Source organism: Haliotis rufescens, unplaced genomic scaffold, assembly GCF_023055435.1.
Source record: "Haliotis rufescens isolate VD_foot unplaced genomic scaffold, xgHalRufe1.0.p SCAF_8, whole genome shotgun sequence".
Lineage (NCBI taxonomy): Eukaryota > Metazoa > Mollusca > Gastropoda > Lepetellida > Haliotidae > Haliotis > Haliotis rufescens.
Window position 1 is genome coordinate 23,992,009 of NW_025964372.1, and position 24,247 is coordinate 24,016,255.

Consider the following 24,247-nt stretch of genomic DNA (forward strand, 5'->3'; position numbering starts at 1 on the left):
TTTAGATTTGTTATGATTTGCATACCTAGGCTGCCATTTTTTCTGGGGGGGGGGGGGGGGGGGGGGGGGGGCAAAACTCCTGAAATGGGGGGGACGATAACGATTCGCTGTGCAGAGTTGCGTCCCTTGGGCATGCCAGAAACCTATGATTGTGGGTTCGAATCCCGGTTCGACCCGATTGTGTTTCTAGGTTTATCAGCACCATACCCGTGCTCGTGGGTTTCACCAAATTAGTAAGCTTCTGAGACCTGCATCACTTCGGGCTTTCCTCCCACATTAAGCTGACACGCCGCGATATAACTGGAATACTGATAAAAGCGGCGTTAAACCAAACTCACTCACTCACTTCTGAAATGGAAAATAGTACATGCTAATACTGGAACCATGTTACAGAGAACGAATCTCACGTTTAAAGATTTGCTCCGAATACAGTAATATAAGACTGAAATACTTACCCCAGTACGTTGTAATCAGGCCCTCGCAATGAACGTTTCTGATCCCAATACAGACTGATGATGATAATCTCCTATTTAAGCTATCTCTACTATTGTATCATATATTTCACAAGAGAACAGTTCCATTGTTAACAAATACTATCATGTTTTTGTGACTTGTACAGCATATATTAAGGTGCGCTTATTGTAATTTGTACGACTTGAACATGTGGCATTTGCTAATGGCCACCTATACGAACCTGTACGCCTCCCTATCTCTCACCAAACAAAATTGGATGCAAGTCTAACATTTATTACATAAATGCATAAAATACCTAATTTACATATTTCAGGAAAATCTAACATTTTATATCCATTCCGATTACCTTCTTCTTGAGACTGTTTACAAGCCAACATGTCCAAGTAACAAATGTTAGAATGCCATTTTCTGATTAATGAACAAAATTACTACATCTTAATCAACATGCTTACAGGTAATATAACCTTATCCCATAACAACATTCCAAACAGGATCTCTTCCTTGGATAAACACAAAGTCTTGTAATTGTCAGAGGTCTACTATCATCTACCCGACAAATTAACATAATACACATAACAATATACACATAAGCATAGCTTATTCAAACATCCCCGTTGCTTAAATGGGATAATGTTGCGAGTCTCTATGGGGAGAGTGCACTGTAGAGGAACTGCATGCTATCATGAATGTCTCCAGCAGTTTTCCTAAGCAAAACCAGTAACCTGCGGTATCTAAGCCTTTTCCGCTTAGGTGGCTTCACTGTCGTTGTCGTTGTCGTTGGTTTGACGATTGTAGGTTCCATATCTAAGCACACACTGTCCCTTTTATCCGGGAACTGGTCACAGTTGAATGCAATCGGCCATTCGAAACCAAACTTGTTCATCAAACTTTCACAGTCACGTTTACTGTTCTCGCATATGTGTCTACACGTTGGCATGGTGCCAACCAGTGGACTGCAGTAGGGAAAATACGTAGAACACACGAGAAACTTGAAACTGCTTGAGCACTGAACTTTTATTAATGGATAGAACTGATGTGATTCAAGGGCTGCGTCTTCCATGTTCACATGATTAAATGAGTTTGGGAACTTCGTTATATTGTAGGGCATGTCAGCACACATTGGAGGTAAAGACATGGGCGCTGAACACATACCTTCATGATTAGATCTTCCTTTTGCCATCAGTGGGTACAGAATGAACACAACCGCCAGTCCACTTGTTAGTCTAGACATGATGATGGCAGATTGACCGAGAACCGCTTAGATTAATCTATCTGTGGGTTTGTTCTGTTGTTGGATACTTCAACACAGCCTCAGAAGGGGACAAATTATTTACGCTGTCCTCTTTTGCCTGTCCATTCGGAACAGTTTGCGAATACCTCAACAGTTTTTCAAACAGTAGCTAGCCGTTCTGTGCAGGTCAGTTTACTGACACCAGGTAGAGAAATATTTACGTCTCTCCGTGATTTAGTCAAATACCTGTGTTGAATATCACTGTGCTATTTGCACTCACTGAAAACCTTAACTGAATGTAGAGTGTTATCATGAGGTAAACACTCCTCATCTAGGTAACATCAGTGTTTCGTGAATATGTCAGAAGCTATGTCAATCTTGGTAAAGTGTTATAAGGTTACACTGTTTCATATTTTAGTTACTATGCCAGCTCTAATATTACTATTGTACATCAAAACCTTGCAAACATTATCTCCAAATGGTGATGGAATCATGTATGTAATAATCCCAGTAGAATGAGGTCTCAAATGTGTAATATTGGCATTCCGCTTTTCATGAACAACTTTAATATTGATATTGGTTTTTAGAGCTAACGAGATGTAACGGTCTAAATATTTGTAGTACGTATCAAAACTGATCTCAGCTCGAAACATTTGGTCTTTTTCGTTGTTACCTTTTAAGAAAGGACATTTTTGTCCTAATTGTTAAAGTGCAAAATTGGATTCTACTTATCTCATTTCTCAACCACTAAGCGAGAGGGTCGGAGAAAATCTGGAGCATTTTACTTAGTACCCTTTTCAGTTTTATGCACAGACAATTTTAACCTCAGGTTTCTCTTTCCGCACTTTAGCCCACAAACCTGCTCAATAACGAATGGCATGATGGAGAAAAACCAGCAAATGAGTGTTCTTCTCATGGTACAATTGTACAATTGTTTCATGTACACGCGCAGGAGTACTCATTCATAAATAAGATAAGGCTACACATTCTCTTCCTATGTGATACATGATAACGTGTAGAGAATAGAACTGGTCTGAGACAGTTGAAGGACATTGTTATCAGGTCTTTGTATGCGTCTGGAGATGACAAAGAATGTACTTTTGAAACATCAGGTAAGTGATGTCCGATTGCTTTGTCAGCAAATCAACATTGATTGAATACTTTATGATTATATGCATATAATTTATCAATATCACTTGACAATGTGTGCCTTAATAAGAACATGCGGGGGAAAATATGTGACCATTGTATATGGAAACAGTAACATTATTTTAACTGTTTTCCTCCGCAGGACTTTACATAACATAGGATGAAATCTGTTTCTGCGAAAAGAAAGTGTGATAAGGGCTGTTGTAAACTGACATCGGATTCATGTTATTCATATTTATACGGTCTTACTTAAAGCATGAATGTAAGATAGCTCTCGTTGGCATCACCATTCTTTGGTGTATGTGTCAATGACCCGAGTGTACGTACCTGGCAACACAAATTAAAGGTTATAGTTTGAATTATAGTTATTTCATTGGCAAAACTTGACAAGCTGGAGGTTAACAATATTTGGGTGATTTATCCCCTACTTTTCTATAAGGATTACAAGCACGAATTCTTTGAATGATACAATGATTTGTGAAGATTGATAGGGGCGGACATTTTTGACAATTATCAGACCTGTCGTGGTAGATAAATAGGAACTTGACTTGATCATATGATTCGTAATGTGAACTATTTAATGTCAAAGTAATATTTACATACAGTAATATCCTCGAGAATCGTTTTGATGTACATTACATAACTATTAAAGGGAATTAATGGAAAATATATCATTGCAGTACATCGTGTTATTTTGTGTGTGCATTATTTGTCTGTGTCGTTATGCTTGTATTATGCATTTAGTTGTTGCGTTGTTAATATTTCAACAATAACATAAATACTATGGTACCATACAATATTCATGCTTCATATATCGTTTTTATGCTCATGTATTGCGTTATGTATTATTATGAAAATTACTTAAGCGTTTCTGCTATTTAATCTGTTATTTAGCATATTTGATATATAAGGTGAGCTAAAGATTTATATATTCAAAACTAGCAGCGTTCATTTATTGATTAACAGACCACTTTTACGTAGACCTTAATCAAAGAAAGTAATATTTGTGAAAGTTTCTCTTTTCTCTTAAATTTGATTTTAACTGCATTGATAAAATATATCATCAGTTGCAGGTAAAATAGTTTTCTTTTGCTTTCAGTTAACACGAACGATTTTACAAATCGGATAACTATTAACCACACCCTATTATATAACACACGAAGTATATCTAAGTGATGCTTGTAATATATTTCGCCTGAGTTGCGAGTGATAATAAATAAAGTTAAATATCTTTGTTGCCAATCAAAACGCAATTTATTATAAAAATACGTGTACTTTGTCATTGGTGACAGAAAGCATGTTTCATTTGATTAGTAATTGAGGCATAAGTTGTCCCCTATTGAGGGATGCCATTGTGACAATTGTCTGGATTATCATCCATCGGACCCGTGAAGATTCCGTGGTAGAATAGGTCTTCAGCAACCCATGCTTGCCGTAAACGGTGACTATGCTTGTCGTTTAAGGCGACTAACGGGATCGGGTGGTCAGGCTCGCTGACTTGGTTGATGCATGTCATCGATCCCAATTGCGTGGATCGATGTTCATGATATCAATCACTGGATTGTCTGGTCCAGACTCGATTATTTACAGACCGCCGTCATACAGCTGGACTATTGCTGAGTGCGGCGTTAAACAACAAACCAAACCAACCAAACCAAAAATCATCCATCGATGGACTTCATAAATCTACGATGGCAATTACCTCAAAGGTGGCATGAAAGAAAAGCACGGATCATGACACTAAACTTGGAATGAACGTAACCGGGATTTCATCATCTTTTCATATGACGAATAATAGTCTTTTGATCGGTGAAATCAACACACAAAATTATCAATCAAGGATTATTTGACATAGATGTCATTTGACAATCTTCGTAAGTTATCTACTCTCCAGTAATAACATTTTCAGACATATGAACTACGAATAGCCAGCCGTTCTGTTGAGGTCAGTTTGCTGACACCTCAACTTGTCTTCAAATGTAGTAAAAAATTTACGTCTCTGGTAAATACGACTCATTCACGTAATATCGGTATGGCGGTCATACGTCAGAAACAATGTCCATCTCGCTATCTTCTTATTAGATAATCAGGGCATTGTAACAATGCTTATTGGTGTACAGTGATCGTTTAAGTTTCAATATTACTATAGTAGAGCGAAACATGGTTAATTAAAACTCCATTATCTCCAAATATTGGTTCCACCATGTACCTTATAAAAACCAGTAGACACTGCGCCATCGTTTAATACTGGCATTCTCCGTATCATGAACAGAGGGTGACTCGAATATTTATGTTAGTCCTAAGATCACTGAGCTAACGAGATGTAAGTGTCTATCTACGAGCCAGAGTGTATAGGTTTGGTGTAAATATTTGTAGTACGTATCAAAACTCAAAACTCAGCTCAAGTCATTTCGGTCTTTTCATTGCCATGTTTTAAGCTTTGACATATTTATCGAAAGAGCAAAAATGCTAAATGGGATTGGCCGTAGAAAATATGAAACATTTTATTTAGTACTGTTATATGTTCAATTTCTGGCACAAACACCACGAAAAGGTTTTCTATCCTTCTGTACCAGCACACGTTCTACAGCATTAAGCTGAAATAAAAAGGAAAAACCCTTTTCATATTCATGAGAAATCGTTTCCAAAAGCAGGGTCGACTGTACGATTCAGACTACATCAGGAGCATGACATTATCATTATAAAGGGGACAGTGTAGTAAAACATAGATATCATTCTTGACTTCATCCCTACAGTAAAAGCACGTTCTCTCCTCCACCGGTGTATTTGTGTATCGTCCAGTGGTAAATGGAGAGACAATACTAAGGTTATTAATTATAGTCTGTTGCAGAATATGCGGTATAAGTGTAGTCATTTATACATATACACATTACACATATACATATGAAATACACGATATGATACAGTGCAAGAACAAATTAAGATACGGTTTCTATCAAAAATAATTATACGATTATGGATTTAATTAGCATGTTTAATTTTTCAGGCCAACACGGTTGAGATACAGCATCGGCAAACTCAACTGGAGGCGTTTTCTGTCGGTCGTAAGTTCATTGTTTGACTGAGCACACTTGTGTCGGGGTTGCGATATTTTCTTCTCTCTGTTGGCAGCCTGCCACCGGTCTGAATTTTGAGAAAGTTCTCAGCATGGGACTGTTAATTTCTTCTTAATGATGTCTACAAGCATACAAACTTGTAGATGTTGGGGCGGTTAGGACCAAACTTTTTCAGCTCAGAGTGCCAGTTTTCCCAGTGTTACTGGTCCTGGAACCAATAGTGTCAAACAGGTTCTGCACAATACGTCCATCAGAGTCTACTGATCAGCAACATTGTCAATGAATTTCATGATCAAGGATTTCGAAGGTGAGCGAGGGGAAAGTTGGTTGGTTGGTTTGTTGTTCAACGCCGCACTCAGCAATATTCCAGCTATATGACGGCGGTCTGTAAATAATCGAGTCTGGACCGGTAAAATCCAGTGATTAATATCATGAGCATCAATCCACGCAATTGGGATTGATGACATGCATTAACCAAGTCAACGAGCCTGACAACCCGATCTCGTTAGTCACCTTTTACTAGTACTACAAGCATAGTCACCTTTTACGGCAAGCATGCTTTTGATGTTTGGAATAATCTTTTCGTTAATATAGGCAGCATCAACCAGGTAAATTACATTTGCGCTAGCAATATTTAAAAAAAAGAAAGCTGTCTATGTGGAATTACCATGAACCAGTCCCTTAATTTTTGTGCGGCGATAACCATTTCCACCACTGGGACACCGATGCCGCCATATTTAGGATGCAATGACATAATTTTCCTCTTTACTTTGTCCGGTTTAGATCTCCAGATGAAGTGAAAGCACCTTGACTGACACTTTTCTGTTACAATTTTGAGAGGGCTTGCTATACTGCAAAACAGGTGAGTTTGGGTAACAACAATGATTTTAGTACAACATTTCTACCCATAGGTGTCAGGGTTCTCTTTTCCCACATTTTCATTTCCTTTTCTATCTTATCAAACTTGTTTGTATAGTTTAAACTGAGCATATTTTCCAAATCAACATCAAAATATATGCCCAATAACTTGAACTGTGTGAATATATTCATGATGCCCATAGGTAGACTTTGTAACGCACGGCAGTGTATACATTCATGACGATTACGATTAAAATGTGTTATGCATGTTGGTTTGAAGTATATATTCAAGACGACCATTGGTAGACTGTGTCACGCATGGCAGTGTATACATTCATGACGGCTACGAGTAAAGTGTCTTCTTCACGTGAATACGCAATAATTGTTCAAGATCAAACCTTTACATGTAATATACACATTAAGCGTACATTCAATGTCTTCGCTGGATTTATTTAAAATCAAATCCAGCAGCAAGTTTGATAAAGGTAACAAGTGGATACCAACAGAGGCAAGCACAGTTCATAAGTTTTACGTTCGGGTTGGTTGGTTGGTCTGTTGTTTTACGCCGCACGCAGCAATACCCCAGCTGTATGACGGCGGTCTGTAAATAATCAGGCTCGCTAAGGTGGTTGAGATCCGGGGGAGAATAGGTCTTCACCAACCATTGCTTGCCGTAAAAGGCGACTATGCTTGTCGTAAAAGGCGACTAACGGGGTCGGGTGGTCAGGCTCGCTGACTTGGTTGATGCACGTCATCAATCCCAATTGCGTGGGTTGATGCTCATGATATTAATCACTGTATTGTCTGGTCCAGACTCGATTATTTACATAACGCCGTCATATAGCTGGAATATTGCTGAGTGCGGCGTTAAACAACCAACCAAACCTAAACTAATAAACATGCCTACCGACAATAGTTAATAAACATGCTTACCGACAATGGTTGATAAACATGCCTACTGGCAATGGTTAAAAAACATGCCTACCGACAATGGTTGATAAACATGCCTACCGACAACTGTTCTGTAAACATTACCCTACGAGGTGATGCGGTCGTCAAATCAGCTGTGCTCAAGTGACCCGTGTTATGTGATTGGTTTATGTACCCTCTATGTTAGTTTATGTGATTGGTTAATGTACCCTCTATGTTAGTTTATGTGATTGGTTAATGTACCCTCTATGTTAGTTTATGTGATTGGTTGATGTACCCTCTATGTTAGTTTATGTGATGGGTTGATATACCCTCCATGTTAGTTTATGTTGTGGGTCGATGTGCCATCATTGTTAGCTTATGTTATGGGTTGATATACCCTCCATGTTAGTTTATGTTAAGGGTCGATGTACCCTCTATGTTAGTTTATGTGATGGGTTGATATACCCTCCATGTTAGTTTATGTTGTGGGTCGATGTGCCATCATTGTTAGCTTATGTTATGGGTTGATATACCCTCCATGTTAGTTTATGTTAAGGGTCGATGTACCCTCTATGTTAGTTTATGTTATTGGTTGATGTACCCTCTTTGTTGGTTTATGTTATTGGTTGATGTACGCTCTTTGTTAGTTTATCTTATGAGTTGATGTACCCTCCATGTTAGTTTATGTTGTGGGTCGATGTGCCATCATTGTTAGCTTATGTTATGGGTTGATATACCCTCCATGTTAGTTTATGTTAAGGGTCGATGTACCCTCTATGTTAGTTTATGTTATTGGTTGATGTACCCTCTTTGTTGGTTTATGTTATTGGTTGATGTACCCTCTTTGTTGGTTTATGTTATTGGTTGATGTACCCTCTTTGTTGGTTTATGTTATTGGTTGATGTACCCTCTTTGTTAGTTTATGTTATGGGTTGATGTACCCTCTATGTTAGTTTATGTTATGGGCTGACGTACCCTCTATGTTAGTTTATGTTATGGGTTGACGTACTCTCTATGTTAGTTTATGTTATGGGCTGACGTATCCTCTATTTTAGTTTCTGTTATTGGCTGACGTACCCTCTATGTTAGTTTCTGTTATGGGCTGACGTACCATCTATGTTAGTTTATGTTATGGGTTGATATACCCTCTATGTTAGTTTATGTTATGGGTTGATATACCCTCTATGTTAGTTTATGTTATGGGTTGATATACCCTCTATGTTAGTTTATGTTATGGTTTGATATACCCTCTATGTTAGTTTATGTTCACCAGTCCGAATCCCTAAGAAAAAAACAGTTAGGCATGTAACCACTAAGAATACAACAGTAAGGCATGTAACCACTAAGAATACAACAGTTAGGCATGTAACCACTAAGAATACAACAGTTAGGCATGTAACCACTAAGAATACAACAGTTAGGCATGTAACCACTAAGAATACAACAGTTAGGCATGTAACCACTACTCTGTGACGGAAAACACTCAATGAGTTATTCCACATGATCTGTTTCATTCGGAAGTTATTGTTGATGTTATTTATTGCCAATAGTTTCGTAATTTGAGCGAGGATCATACGAATGTACCATACATGTGAGCGGGGTATATTGAGAATTATAGAAAGGGCCCCAGCTAATCAGAATCCGTCATGCATGTGAAAGGTAACGATAAAACACACTGATACACAGAACGAATTCAATCAGTTTATTTGAGGCAATCCTCTGTACTTCATGATAAGAACACAGACATATTTCATTAACCTCTTGAAGAAACGCGGGTTCTTTTGTACGGCACCGCCTGCAAACCAACATGCAAGTTAGTTAAGAAGCAGTTCATCTAGAACAGGGAAACTGACGGCAGCTCGGCTATGTCACCAAGTCTGATAACCCGAACCATTAAGTCATGGTTGGTTGGTTGGTTTGTTGTTAAACGCCGCACTCTGCAATATTCCAGCTGTATGACGGCGGTCTGTAAATAATCGAATCTGGACCAGACAACCCAGTGATTGATATCATGAGCATCGATCCACGCAATTGGCCTCGATGACATGCAGCAACCAAGTCAGCGAGCCTGACCACCCGATCTCGTTATTCGCCTTTTACGACAAGCATAGTCACCTTTTACGGCAAGCATGGGTTGCTGAAGACCTATTCTACCCCGAAATCTTCAGGGGTCCATTAAGTCATGATAAAACCAACTCACTAACTCACTCCAGGTAAGAATACATGTAGGGGCCAAGCAACCCGTATCAGTTATATGTCATTAACTGATACGGGTTGCTTGGACCCAATATGTATTCTAACCTGGAGTGAGTGAGTTAGTGAGTTGGGTTTAACGCCGCGAGCACGGGTATGGTGCTGACAAACCTAGAAACATAATCGGGTCGAGCCGGGATTCGAACCCACAATCATAGGTTTCTGGCGTGCCTAAGGGACGCAACTCTGCACAGCAAATCGCGGCGCCTTTGACGACTGGGCCACCCGTGCCCCCTTCTAACCTGGAATTCCAAAAGAGCCAATTCACAGTATGGATAAAATGCGTGAACCCAATAAATGGGTGAGTATGGTTTTACACCGCTTATAGGTCGTAGCAATATTCCAGCAATATCACGGTGGGGACTCCAGAAAGGGGCTTCATATATTGTACCCATGTCGGGAATCGAACCCGGGTATTCGGCGTGAAAAGCGAACGCTTTAACTACCCCTTCGCTCCAAGAGGATGGCTGTCCTGAGTGTATTTGGGGCAACTACCATTTCCCGATAATGTATTTATATGGATTGGGCATTAGTGTGCATCATCCAAACCTCCCTAATTCCTTATAGTACGAAAACCAATACACATTACTCAATAACAGGTAATGAACATATACTGCAATAAGGAATGCACATGAAACAATGGTAAACATATGATTAAAACGCCACTTTGAAGACTATTTTCTGTTCATGTTGTGGCATGATCTTTGTTTTGTTTGTTGTTTTACACCGTACTCAGCAATATTACAGCTATATTACGACGGTCTGTAAATAATCGAGTCTTGACCAGTCAATCCCGTGATTGACATCATGACCATCGATCCACGCAATTGGGATCGATGACATGCATCAACCAAGTCAGCGAGCCTGACCACCCGATCCCGTTAGTCGCCTTTTACGACAAGCATAGTCGCCTTTTACGGCAAGCATGGGTTGCTGAAGGTCCGAGATTGAATAGGTCTTCAGCAACATATGCTCGCCCTAAAAGGCGACTATGCATGTTGTAAGAGGCGACTAACGAAATCGGGTTGATGCATGTCATCGTATCCCATTACGTGTATCGTTGCTCATGTTATCAATCACTGGATTGTCTGATCCAGACTAGATTTTTTACAGACCGCGGTCATTTAGCTTGAATACTGCTGAGTGGGGCGTTAAGCAATAAACAAACAAACAAAAAATCATTTGTCCTAATAAAACCAAGATCTACGATTCGAACCTTTGCCCACCACCATAAGTGGTGCCCATCGAAAAGAATATGACAGTATGTCCAAAACAACACTTACCTGTAACCCTCCACGTGTGATCCTTCCTGAGCCATGCACCCCATGGTAAACGTATTTATTCCTATACCGCTCACCAATTAATTTCCTATGCGAAAAACAGGTATTACAAATAAGATTAGCTAAATGTCGATTTCTTGATAGGTGAAACAAACCAATAGTCTTCACGCTAGCTCTAAATATTAGTGTTAAATACTAAAAAACCGACCCTTCAATAAAATGGGGTGGGAATGTAACCGTCACTTAATCGAGGCATACAACTAAATTCTCTGAAACACATTATTTCAGGACCCAATCATGATTTCGTTCTTGTAGACATGTACATGTGGTACAATTGTGCTCAAATCTGCATTCTGAACAGCTTTTATCTACTAATGTTGATACCATGATGCCGTAAAAGGCGACTATGTTTGTGGTGGGAGGCGACTAACGGGATCGTGTGTTGAGGCGCGGTCACCGTGTCCAAATTGCGGGGACTAATGCTCATGTCTATCATTGTCTGGTCCAGACTCGATTATATACAGACCATCTTCATATAGCTGGAATATTGCTGAGTGCGGCGTTAAATAACAAACAAACAAAGAAAGTATTTTCCCTCTAACTCATTTACCTTGACGTAGTCAAGAAGTACATTGTGCCTTCGAATTTTTCAATATCAACGCATGGCTCTTTGAAGTCTTTCAATGAGTAACATACGACTTGCGTTCTTTTCAAAATCTTCAGTTTCGGCGAGGGATCGCACAGATATGCATGGTGGCCTAAAATGATGAATGAATGCATGTACTTACCGAACTTAAATTGACACAACATGGAGTCCCCATGGGGATTCCGCACCCTATGCTTGTCGTAAACATTCCCCAATCCCCCTTTCGGCGTGGATCGTTGGTCATTATATCAATCATTTGTCTGTATGATTCAGACTTAATTTACAGACCGCCGTCATCGATTTAGAATTTTGCTGAGTGCGCGGTTAAACGACAAGCATATATCCATTATATATTTCTGCAACGGTAACGGTCCTTTGCACCAAAAGGTGCAATATGATTATACTTTTCTTTAAGTGAAGAGATCACAAACGACAAACATATATTGCCTTTCTCAGTCATTATACTCTTCTTTAAGCGAAGAGGTGAGGCGAAATTGGGTTTAACGTCGCGTCCCAGATTATTGCACTTATATAGTGACGTGCATGTACGTGTGTATGTTTGTGTGGCTGCTTGTATAAGTCCGGACTGATGCCGATTTATAGTGATTTACACTGAGATACAAAGCCGCAGTTTAACAGTACCCCACTCAGACACAATATACTGACTCTGAGCCGACCAGTCCTTGTTTTAGCTGCTTAATGCCGAGCGCCAGACAGGGTAACAACAAGTACCATCTTTTAACGCCTTTTGGTATGACGCGGCCGGGGACCGAACCCCGGACCTTCCGTTCTCCGGGGGGACGCTCTACCACTAGACCACGGAGGCAGTCCCTTTAAGCGAAGAGTTCACAAACGACAAACATATATAGCCTTTCTCAGCCAAGCAGCCACACGCACACACACATCCACACACGTGCATGCACGTCGCTATATAAGTGCAGGGCAGACGGGTAGCCTAGTGGTTAAAACGTTCGCACGTGCACGTGCATTATTTGATACCTGGGTCTTACATCAATGTTCCACGTGCAAATGCCATGGATGACGTACAACAGACGTCATTGTTGATGTCAAGCAAAATGCCGTTACATCCTACACTTACCATACAGACCAAAGGTGTGTGTGTGTGTGTGTGTGTGTGTGTGTGTGTGTGTGTGTGTGTGTGCTAGTCCGGAATATGCTTGTCGTAAGAGGCGACTAACGGAATCGGAATCGCTGACTTGGTTGATGCTTGTCATCGATCCCAATTGCGTGGATCGATCTCATGATATTAATCACTGGATTGTCTGGTCCAGACTCGATTATTTACAGACCGTCGTCATATAGCTGGAATATTGCTGAGTGCGGCGTTAAACAACAAACCAACCAACTAGTCCGGACTGATGTCGATATATAGTGCTAGCCCAATGAGATACCATTCTGCAGTTTAACATGAATACCCAACACAGACACAGTGTACCGACTAGTCCTTGTTTAAGCCACTTAATGCCGAGCTCCAGACAGGGTAACAACAAGTACCATCTTTTAACGTCTTTTGGTATGACCAGGGAGGTGGTCTTGACGTGTTGTAATTATGTACATATATACTACCCTGTTTAACATAAGAGTGGCTGTAAATGTTACATTCATTCTTACCTCTGGGATAGATGTACTTAATGTGTGAAACATATCTGTCAGTTTTCACGATCGTGGTAGGGGGCTTGTTCTTTGTGTTTCCATATTCCAGTTTGTATAGCACGGGATCGCCTGAATGGCTCTTCTGTGACCAGAACAGATACCTTCAAGTGCAGCAGAGCAATAATATAATGCTGATGTATTCTTTAGCCGCAGATTTTGATTCGTGATTGAATTGTAGGCACATAACAATTACCCTATATGTATATTGTAGATCTAGTTTTTTCATTGCAACAGAACTGAGTTAGAATATATATAGCAAAATATATCATCATTCTATCGATAAGAAATACATTGTCATTGGCTCGGATTCTACATCCTCGCAGATCATGGCAATTATCGCTAAATATCAAAATCCCAATTGCGTGGATCGATGCTCATGATATGAATCACTGGATTGTCTGGTCCAGACTCGATTATTTACAGACCGCCGTCATATATCTGGAATATTGCTGAGTGCGGCGTTAAACAACAACCCATCTTACCAGCTACCTATTCTAACAGAGGTATCGCATATCGCTTTCTACCTATTTTATCACAGATATCGCCTGACACTCTGTCCTTCTGTCGTTTTTACAGACCGCGGTCATATAGTCGGAATACTGCTGAGTGCGGCGTTAAACAACCAACAAACAAATATTACAGGCATCGACAATCGCTTTTAATACACATTCTATAAGTCATCGATTATCGCTCTGTCACTCTCATTCTTACTGTACCTACTGTACTGTACTGCTTACTTTTCTTTAGTTAGGATCATCATATGAATCGGCTTGTAGACTCTTGTTACATGTTCAGGACTATTTTTTCCCACTTGCATCTTCAGCTCTGCGGACGACATGTAAAATACGACATCCTCATAACACTTGAGGAATTTGAGGTAGCCTGAAAATTTCCCACAAGAAAAATAGTGACATTGTAGTCATGTTCTTCGGATAATTATATAATGTACCTAGTTATCAAGCTTAAGCGTAATCCATTTGGTTGGTTGGTTGTTTAACGCCGCACTCACCAATATTCAAGCTATATTACGGCGGTCTAAATAATCGAATCTGGACCAGACAATCTAGTGCTTAATACCATGAGCATCGATCCACGCAATTGGGATCGATGACATGCATCAACCAAGTCAACGAGCCTGACCACCCGATCCCGTTACTCGCCTCTTTCGACAAGCACAGTCGCCTTTTATGGCAAGCATGGGTTGCTGAAGACCTATTCTACCCCGGATCTTCACGGGTCCCAACTAATTACAGATATGCATACCTTTTATAGAAATCCTTTCACAGTGCCATCGCGTGTCCTTGAAATGACACACTTTGCCAAATTGTAATAACCATTTTAGTTGAAGATCACCCGTGCAATATTCGATGCCCAAAACTTTCCCTTTGCCCATTGGCTCCTGATAACCGACGTACTTGTAATACGGTAGAGTGTAGATGTAGACCTTCTTCATGTCCATGTCTTTGATGAGAAGGACATCATCTCTTCTAGGGACATCTAGGACTAATAGAAGAAGACATGCTTGAAGGTGAAGATATCAGTGAAAATAATAATTTATTTACTTAGTTTGTTTCTTTGTTGTTCAACGCCGCACTCAGCGATATTCCAGCTATATGACAGTGGTCTGTAGATAATCGAGTCTGGACCAGACAAACCAGTGATTGATGTCATGAGCATTGATTCACGCAATTCGGATACGATGACATGCATCAACCAATCAGCGAACCCGACCACCCGATCCCGTTAGTCGCCTGTTTTGGCAAGCATTGGTTGCTGGAGACCTATTCTACCCCAGTTCTTCACGGGTCCCTTGGCTTGCAACTTTGGCTTGCAACGTTACAGGCACCTGTAGGTGATAGTAGAACGCTTGTTAATTAAGACTTTTTTTGTTTGTTTGTTGTCTAAAATCGCACTCAGCAATATTCCAGCTATATGACGGCGGTCTGTAAATAATCGAGTATGGGCCACACCATCCAGTGATTCATATCATGAGCATCGACCTACGCAATTTGGATACGATGACATACATCAAGATGATCAGCGAGCCAGATCACCCCATCCCGTCAGTCGACTCTTACGACAAGTATTGGCTGCTGAAGACTGATTCTAACCTGGATCCTCACGGGCTGCAGCGCTGGTGGTACCTGTAGGCGCTGGTGGCACGCTTGTTATATCATGGCTGGCGTATACACTGGTACCAGTTTGTGATTGAAGTACACTTATTGTATTGGTGCCATTGCTCTCCGTTTCCTGAAAGACATGAAATGATCATTTCCAGCAATATTTAACAAAAGACTAAATATATATAGAAGGTACATTTTAGAATACTTTGGGAATTCATGCAAGACACCAAAAACAATCGGAACACCGGAACACTGACCACCCGATCCCGTTAGTCGCTTTTTACGACAAGCATAGTCGCCTTTTACGGCAAGCATGGGTTGCTGAAGACCTATTCTACCCCGGATCTTTACGGGTCCAAATGTTCTTTGATCAAATTTACAACATTCAAGGTAAAACTTTCAAAAAGTTTTATGGTAGACATGTGCAGGACATTTCAAAATCTAACGCATCACAGACAAAAATTATACCCGGTGCATTTCCCTATTTAGACTTGTACCATATGTTCCCGTGTGTTGTCAGGTGAAACATTGACTTGCCTTTGCATGTGTTTGTGACTGCTGCAAACGGAGTGTCTCGTCTGTTTTTATGAAAGTAAATACATCGAGTTTTTATAATAGCCACTTTTGTTTCTGTTTCTTAATTATCACCTGTTATCCACAAAATGGATCATGCAATCCCATTGAAACCTAAAAAATGATAGATGCTAAATGTACTTTGCTATTCACTGGAGGAGGCGTTAATGTAAGTTTTGGCTTGGTTTGTTGTTTAACACCGCACTCAGCAATATACCAGCTATATGACGGCATTCTGTAAATAATCGAGTCTGCGCCAGACAATCCATTGTTTGACATCATGAGCATCGATCCACGCAATTTGGATACGATGACGTGCGTAAACCAAGTCAGCGAGTCTGGCCACCCGATCCCCATAGTCGCCTTTTACAGCAAGTATGGGTTACTGAAGACCTATTCTACCCCGGATCTTCACGGGTCCGTAAATGTTAGTAATACACTACCTGCCATCGCCCACTTCCGAATACAAAGAGCATCCAAGAACTCTCGTTCCTTTCGGGATATAGAATATCGCGTCCAATTCGAGGGCACTGACACTGTATGATGGTCAAGTTGTTGAGATACATTGGATTTACCCGAGTCAATATGTCAACAAGACAAGCAAGGTCAGTTTGACACGTGTACGACTTGTGCGCTGGAGTTAATCCGTCAGTAACATCATGTAACCTTCGAAAGCCAGAAAAACGAATGGAACTATCCACTTTTGCAACAGTAACATATGTTATCAACATAGCAATACCACACTGTAGCTGCATACTGTCTGATTTTATACCTTACTCTCACAGCATAGATGTTAACAGAATGTCCCGTTTGAGACAAAAACATTTGAGACGAACATTGCCCTTCGTGTACAAAACATGTTTATTTGGGGGAAACAACACAGCAACGCGTACTTAATATCAATGACGTGTCCATTGATAGTAGCAACGTGGTTTTATCCCCATCTCAATTACATTGCTGTACGACAGTTGCCAAGTGCCAATGATTTGACATGTTCTGGGTCACAGGTTCAATTAACAGTTAAGCAGTTAACCAGACTGAGTAACTGAGTTAAAATTGTTTATTTGTTGTATAACGCCGCACGCAGCAACATTCCAGCCTGTAAATAATGAAGTCTAGACCAGTCAATCCAGTGATTGACATCATGATCATCGTTGGCTGGTTGGTTGGTTTGTTGCCGCAGTCAGCAATATTCCTGCTACATGACGACGGTCTGTAAAAAAATTAGTCTTGACCAGAAAACCCAGTGATAAATATCATGAGATCAATCCACGCAATTGGGATCGATGACATGCATCAACCAAGTCAGCGAGTCTGACCACCCGATCCCGTTTATCGCCTCTTACGACAAGGATATTCCGGACTAGCACACACACACACACACACATGCAAGTGTAGGATGTAACGGCATTTTGCTTGACATCAACATTGACGTCTGTTGTACGTCATCCATGGTATTTGCACATGGAACATTGATGTAAGACCCAGGTATTAAATAATGCACGTGCACGTGCGAACGTTTTAACCACTAGGCACTTATATAGCGACGTGCATGCGCGTGTGGGGATGTATGTGTGCGTGTGGCTGCTTGACTGAGAAAGGATACACATTTTTGTCGTTTGTGATCTCTTCGCTTAAAGGGACCGCCTCCGTGGTCTAGTGATAGAGCGTCCGCCCGGAGAGCGGAAGGTCCGGGGTTCGGTTCCCGGTCGCGTCATACCAAAAGGCGTTAAAAGATGGTACTTGTTGTTACCGTGTCTTGCGCTCGGCATTAAGCGGCTGAAACAAGGACTGGTCGGCTCGGATACTGTGTCTGAGTAGGGTACTGTTAAACTGTGGCTTGGTATCTCAGTAACTAGTACTATAAATCGGCATCATCCAAGCAACATACACACAGTACATGCACGTCGCTTTATAAGTGCAATAATCTTGGACGCGACGTTAAACCCAATTTCGCCTCACCTCTTCCCATAAAGAGGAGTATAATGACTGAGAAAGGCAATATATGTTATTCGTTTGTGATCTCTTCGCTTAAAGAAAAGTATAATCATATTGCACCGTTTGGTGCAAAGGACCGTTACCGTTTCGGGAAATATATTATGGATATTTGCTTGTTGTTTAACCGCACACTCAGCAAAAATTCTAAATCGATGATGGCGGTCTGTAAAGTAAGTCTTAACCAGACAGACAAATGATTGATATAATGACCAACGATCCACGCCGAAAGGGGGATTAGGGAATGTTTACGACAAGTATAGGATGCAGAGGACAAATGGGGCCCGGGAATCCCCATGGGGACTCCATGTTGTGTCAATTTAAGTTCGGTAAGTACATGCATTCATTCATCATTTTAGGCCAACATGCATATCTGTGCGACCCCTCGTCGAAACTGAAGACCTTGGAAAGGACGGGAATCGAACCTTACTCAGTGAAAAACTTCAAAGATCCATGCGTTGATGTTGCCAAATTCAAAGGCACAATTTACTTCTTGACCACGTCAAGGTAAATGAGTTGTCCTTGCGGTAAGAGGAGATATCCTTTCTTTGTTTGTTTGTTATTTAACGCCGCACTCAGCAATATTCCAGCTGTATGAAGATGGTCTGTATATAATCGAGTCCTGACCAGACAATGATTGACATGAGCATTGGTCCACGCAATTGGTCCAGTCCGGCAATATGACGGCGGTCCGTAAATAATCGAGTCTGGTCCCTTGTTTGTTTGTTGTTTAACGCCGCACTCACCAACATACCAGATATATGACTGTGGTCTGTAAATAATCGAGTTTGGACCAGACAGTCCAGTGATTGACAACAAGAGCATCGATCCACGCAATTGGGATCGATGGCATGAATCAACCAAGTCCCGTTAGTCGCCTTTTACGACAAACATCTTTTACGACAAACATAGTCGCCTTTTACTGCAAGCATGGGTTGCTGAAGACCTATTCTACTCCGGAATCTTCACGGGTCGCGTGGGTCAGTATATCAATCGCCAGTGTGCCTAGTTTGTTTAACGCTGCTCTCAATATTCTTGCCATATTATGGTGGTCGGTATACCTGGTCCAAACACGATCATCTCCAGACGCCATCATATAACTGCAATATTGTTTAGTGCGACAAGGCGAGTACACCATACATGTTGGTTAGTTGATGTGTTGTTTAACGCCACACTAAGCGATATTCCAGCCATATGACGGCGGTCTGTAAATAATCGAGCCTGGACTAGAAAATCCAGTGATTTATATCATGAGCATCGATCCACGATGTCCATTTGACATTTTCATCTTCATTTGTTTAGTCACGTGATATACTATATGGCAGAATATACGATTAACAATATGGCGAATGAACGTATACAGCAGAGTTGTCAGATTTTATAAGACTGATCATTAATCAGATTTTACTTTTCTCTAAGCTGTTCATACTTACCACACACTAATAAAACATGAAACTCATTCCTCAATTTCTCCAAATTGGCAGTCTTTACAGATACCCATTTCAATGTCCCTTTTTCCACATCTACGTCTAAAATTTACATTGAAATTGTGTAATGACACTCTGCATTTACATAATGCCCTAACAAGCGATTTATCATCTAACATACTTATATACCTCTCTGGTTCTATAGCAGACTTGACATCCTTGTGATGGCTAAGGAAACGAGAAGATATACTATTATGCCAGTTTTGACTAAGTATACATATCCTGTAATCTTTGTTTAAAAGAGTATAAGAACAAATTTGTATCCCCTACATCTTGGGATATCCACACCAAGAAATAGCCACATGAAAATAAGAAATATCTGACATTGGAGACCCAATTCGTTTTGCCTTTGCCATCAAGAGCTTTAAGTAGTTTATAGCATTAGTAAGGATATCTTTGCTGCTCCATCCTCAGTAATTTTAACCAATATTTTGTCATTCGAAGTTGACTTAATACATGAATGGGATAACGTCCTGTTTCACCTAAAATAGCTTTGTTGGAAGCATATTTTCCAACCATTGAAAAGCGCTTAAAGTAGGAAGCATGTACTTTTCCAACAGCGTCATTATATTTTGCGCCCCATATTTCTGCTCAATGTAGCAAGATTGGCGCGATTTTGCCGTCAAATATAGTGAAAGCTGTAGAAAAGGATACATGTTTATTTTGCTTGAAAAAAAATAGATAGGTATAATTGCTTTTGATGTTTAGGATGCTAGTTGTTTGCACGCAACTGACCATGATAGTTTAGATGATAGCGTCAAGCCTAAATATTTATAGTAAGTAACAATTTTAAGGCGATATTACTATATGTCCATTTTTCATTTTTGGCAATGATACCTCCATTTCTAAAAACAATTACATTTGTTTTTGAGAAAAACTTCCAATCCACATCTACTGCAAAATAATTGTAATACAAAAAGTCATTCAATTGTTTCTGTAGACCATTAACATAGTACGAAAACATGATAATATCATCAGCAAATAGAAGTAACATTAAATCTCTAATATCTTGTGTGACAAACACAGGATGATGACATTCGTTATATATTTCTGTCACGAGCTCATTCATGCAAAAATTAAACAAAACTAGACTTAAAATACATTCCTGGCGTACACCACTTGTTACGTACACATTTTCGATGACGGACCACAATAGTACAAAGTTCTTGAAAAATAACGTTACCCTCATGATAGATTCTAAAATATAACTACTTTCCAATTTATGAATTGTTTTAGTTGCTTCTGCATCCCGTTACATTTTTTAACCCGGTACAGGAATATGTGTACGGCTGATCAAATTTGCGTTGTCTGATTTCTTGGAAAATATCTGAAATGTTAGATATGAAGTTATGGATACATAGAGGACATTTTAGGCAGCTTTCTGAATCAAGTACTCTTGTTTCCTGGAGAAAGGGGATCGAGTCGTACCTACATGTATTGTGTCAAAACTAAATCCCTGTATGGATTTAGGTCCTTCAGTACACTCGACTTGCATTGACCAGAGTCTTTAATTGGATTCAACTTGAACATAATTCCTCCTGTCGACGATATTCGTTTCTATTCAACGATACATCGTCCTACATGAAGTTAAATTACTCATAAGCTAAATCTTCTTTACGTCATTGTCTAACTCGCATTTAGGGCGTGAACATTTTTGTACCAACGTCTTTGGAATATAAATCGCAAAGTTGTTGCAACAGGAACAACAAAAGCTAAATCATATCGACATGTGGGCGGATTTATTTAATACTGAATATCATCAAGACTTTAAGTTACCATTTCGGTCAATACTCAATCTTAGAATCTCTTTCTTTCAAGAATTGTTTTGTGTAATGCATGTTGGTTTGAGGTATATATTCACGACGCCCATTGGGAGACTGTGTCAAGCATGGCAGTGTATACATTCATGACGGCTACGAGTAAAGTGTCTTCTTCATGCGAATGTGCAATAATTGTTCAAGATCAAACCTTCATATGTAGTACACACATTAAGCGTACATTCAATGTCATCGCTGGATTTATTTAAAATCAAATCCAGCAGCAAGTTTGATGAAGGTAACAACTGGATACCAATAGAGGCAAGCACAGTGCATATGTTGTACGGTCGGCTTGGTTGGTTTGTTTGTTTGTTGCTTTACGCCGCACTCAGCAATGCTCCAGCTATATGACGGCGGTCTGTAAATAAGTCTGGACCAGACAATCCAGTGATTGATATCATGAGATACCATGAGCATCGATCCACGCAATTGGGATCGATGACATGCATCAACCAAGTCAGCGAGCCAGACCTCTAACGACAAGCATCGTCGCCTTTTGCGGCAAGCATGGGTTGCTGAAGACCTATTTAATCCCGGATTTCAATGGGTCGTACGGTGGGATGGCCCAAGAAGTGAAGTGTTGTCTGATCACACCGAAGACTTACATTGGCAGAATGTGTTATGCTTGCTTTTGGTATTTACCGCCTGCACCGTACCATACCCATTCAAATATATAATATTAGTTTATCTTATGAGTTGATGTACCCTATTTGCTAGTGTTTGTTATGGGTTGATGTACCCTCTATGTTACTTTATGTCATGGTTGATGTACCCTCTATGTTACTTTATGTCATGGTTGATGTACCCTCTATGCTAGTTTATGTCATGGTTGATGTACCCTCTATGTTAGTGTATGTTATGGGTTGATGTACCCTCTATGTTACTTTATGTCATGGTTGATGTACCCTCTATGTTAGTTTGTGTTATGGGTTGATGTACCCTCTATGTAAGTTTATGTTATGGGTTGATGTACCCTCTATGTTAGTGTATGTTATGGTTGATGTACCCTCTATGTTAGTGTATGTTATGGGTTGATGTACCCTCTATGTTTGTTGATGTTATGGGTTGATGTACCCTCTGTGTCAGTTTATGTTATGGGTTGATGTACCCTCTATGTTACTTTATGTTATGGGTCGATGTACCCTCCATGTTAGTTTATGTTATGGGTCGATGTACCCTCCATGTTAGTTTATGTCATGGGTTGATGTACCCTCCATGTTAGTTTATGTCATGGGTTGATGTACCCTCTATTTTACTTTATGTTATGGGTTGATGTACCCTCTATGTTACTTTATGTCATGGTTGATGTACCCTCTATGTTAGTTTATGTCATGGTCGATGTACCCTCTATGTTAGTTTATGTCATGGGTTGATGTACCCTCTATGTTAGTTTATGTTATGGGTTGATGTACCCTCTATGTTTGTTGATGTTATGGGTTGATGTACCCTCTATGTTTGTTGATGTTATCGGTTGATGTACCCTCTGTGTCAGTTTATGTTATGGGTTGATGTACCCTCTGTGTCAGTTTATGTTATGAACTTTATGTTATGGGTTGATGTACCCTCTATGTTACTTTATGTTATGGGTCGATGTACCCTCCATGTTAGTTTATGTCATGGGTTGATGTACCCTCCATGTTAGTTTATGTCATGGGTTGATGTACCCTCTATTTTACTTTATGTTATGGGTTGATGTATCCTCTATGTTAGTTTATGTTATGGGTTGATGTACCCTCTATGCTAGTTTATGTTATGGGTTGATGTATCCTCTATGTTAGTTTATGTTATGGGTTGATGTACCTCTATGCTAGTTTATGTTATGGGTTGATGTACCCTCTATGCTAGTTTTTATTATGGGTTGATGTACCCTCTATGCTAGTTTATGTTAATGGTTGATGTACCCTCTATGCTATTTTATGTTATGGGTTGATGTACCCTCTATGCTAGTTTATGTCATGGGTTGATGTACCCTCTATGCTAGTTTATGTTATGGGTTGATGTACCCTCTATGCTAGTTTATGGTCCCCAGTCCGAATCGCTAAGAATAATACAGTTAGGCATGTAACGCAACCTTGTGACGGAAAACACTCTATGAGTTTTTCCACTTGATCTGTTTCATTACGAAGATATTGCTAATGTTGTTTAATGCCAATAGTTTCGTAATTTCTGAGGGGGTTATAAGAATGTACCATACATATTAGCGGGGCATACTGAGAATAATATAAAGGGTCCCAGCTAATCAGAATCAGACATGCATGTGAAAGGTTTTGTTTGTTTGTTTGTTTATTTGCCGCACTCTGCAATATTACAGCTATGTGACGGCGGTCTGTAAGTAATCGAGTCTGGGCCAGACAATCCAGTGATTGACATCATGAGCATCGATCCACGCGATTGGGCATGTGAAAGGTAAAGATTAAAACACCACTGATACACAGAACAGATTCAATCAGTTTATTTGAGGCAATCCTCTATACTACATGATTAGTACACAGACATTCATTTACCTCTTGAAGAAATGCGGGTTCATTTGGAAGGCACCGCCTGCAAACCAACATGAAAGTTAGTAAAGAAGCAGTTCATCTAGAACAGGGAAACCGTCGGCAGACCGGCGATGTCACCAAGTTGGTTGGCTGGTTGGTTGGTTGGTTTATTGTTTAACGCCGCACTCAGCAATATTTCAGCTATATGACAGCGGTCT

At 40.1% G+C, this 24,247-nt stretch overlaps 1 long non-coding RNA gene across 1 annotated transcript; it reads right to left on the bottom strand.

Annotated features, from left to right (window-relative positions):
* Positions 1–11,873: 11,873 nt before the first annotated feature.
* Positions 11,874–14,417, bottom strand: LOC125376863. Its single transcript, XR_007219360.1, has 3 exons — positions 14,292–14,417; positions 13,513–13,655; positions 11,874–11,992 (listed from the first exon to the last, which is right to left on the bottom strand). It is a non-coding gene; the product is annotated as an uncharacterized LOC125376863 (long non-coding RNA).
* Positions 14,418–24,247: the final 9,830 nt, after the last annotated feature.